We start from the raw sequence: 1,900 nt of genomic DNA, 5'->3' as shown, positions 1-1,900 counted from the left end.
ACACTGTCAAGTCTCTTAGAGTATTATGCAATGGGCCGCTGCTTCCCAGTACAGGCTAACACTGTGTTACGGATACAAGTATCCTGTGTGTGTATCCTGTGTGTGTATCCTGTGTGTGTTTCTTTTCACTCCTCCCCTCACAGGTGAACATCATCACTCCCCAATCAGTCAACAATCAATCATCAATCAGAAGACACACCTCCTCCTGTTTCCTACCCAATTACAGTTCCTTTCCCTTGGTTTAAAAACCCCATCAGTTGTTTGCTCTAGGAGCTCAATCTCTCTGTAAATGCCATGTCTGTAGGACTCTGTGTTTCACTCTCTCTTTGTGTCTTAACCTCTCTTTTGTTTGAGCACCTCCATAGCACTTTGTCATCACCTGTGAGTATTGTTTTTGGTTATGGTGTTTGTGTTTGATTGCTGGTGGGGAAAGGGGAAACCAAGACAAGTTGCCCATGGGCATACACTACCCGTAGGTAGACTTTGTTAAATACACTAGTTAGAACTGGGCGGACCACCCACTGTATTTTTGGTTAGTTAGTTAGCTGTTAAAGTAGGCTAGTCTAGCTTAGGGGTGTTTTTGTATATTTATTGTTTCTTTCCTTGGGTCCAGCTCAGCCCCTTTTCCTGCCCCCCCCATTACCGTGTGTTTATAAATAAACCTGGAGTTTGACGGTAGATTTCAGTTGTCCTGGTTATTTCGTTCACATTTTTACTTTGTCACAATAATAATTTGCATGAGTTATGTTACGGGTCTCATTACCATCCCCCCCTAGACTGTCGGGCCAAAAGGGATTCGTAACAACTATATCAAGAAGACTTTATAACTGTCCTGATAGGCTCTTTACCTACAACTCTAACAGGACAATTATATCAAGAAGACTTTATAACTGCCCTGATAGGCTCTTTACCTACAACTCTAATAGGACAATTATATCAAGAAGACTTTATAACTGCCCTGATAGGCTCTTTACCTACAACTCTAACAGGACAATTATATCAAGAAGACTTTATAACTGCCCTGATAGGCTCTTTACCTACAACTCTAATAGGACAATTATATCAAGAAGACTTTATAACTGCCCTGATAGGCTCTTTACCTACAACTCTAACAGGACAATGTGGGTCGACATGGAAGAAGAACTTAATGCCCCATTTGGAGCATCATATTATCTGAGTCAACACTTAAATGTGGGACTGCAGAATCCCATAATGTCCCAAACTAAGAAATATGGAGTCAGATAAATAAGAGACAGACATCTTCACCTTTCCTGACAAGCTCTGCTTCGTTATGGAACAACCATGAATACTAATTAGGAGGAAAGGTGGTTGTCTGGAGAGAGTGGGATAGGTTTTGTTTTAGCCTCAACACTAATACATTTCACTTCTGCTTTTAGTGTCAACTTGAATTAGAGTGGCTGTGGAAGACTGGTCCCTTGATGATGTCTACAAGTGGCTGAGTACCAATGATCTCCATGATTCCATCCCATCATTCCAAGGTTCACAATCTTTCTGAAGAATGCCAACTCTATTCAATTGTCTACTTTGCAACGAGCAAACATTCTCTGTGTCCAGACTACTCACACATATTGGCCTCTACCACCAGCATGAACCACATGTTCTAACTACCTGTGGAGTTAATGGGTGTGGGAAAACAAATAGATGTTTCAGCTTCTATCGGTCACACATCTACCAAAACCACACAGAGCTTTTAAGAGCCAACTTAGATGAGAATTGCCCTCATGATGAATTTGAGACTGGGACTGATCCCATTGAAGATGACATGAGTGATGTAGAGAGTCTGCCAGAGGCTGAATATGTTCAAGCCACAGAGATCAACACTGAGCAGCTAATTGAACATCTCTAAAACAATATCTGTCTTTTTATTTAGTAAACCAGG

The sequence above is a fragment of the Oncorhynchus tshawytscha genome, unplaced genomic scaffold (genome assembly GCF_018296145.1).
Source record: "Oncorhynchus tshawytscha isolate Ot180627B unplaced genomic scaffold, Otsh_v2.0 Un_contig_3370_pilon_pilon, whole genome shotgun sequence".
NCBI lineage: Eukaryota > Metazoa > Chordata > Actinopteri > Salmoniformes > Salmonidae > Oncorhynchus > Oncorhynchus tshawytscha.
Note: the sequence above shows the minus strand (reverse complement) of the source record.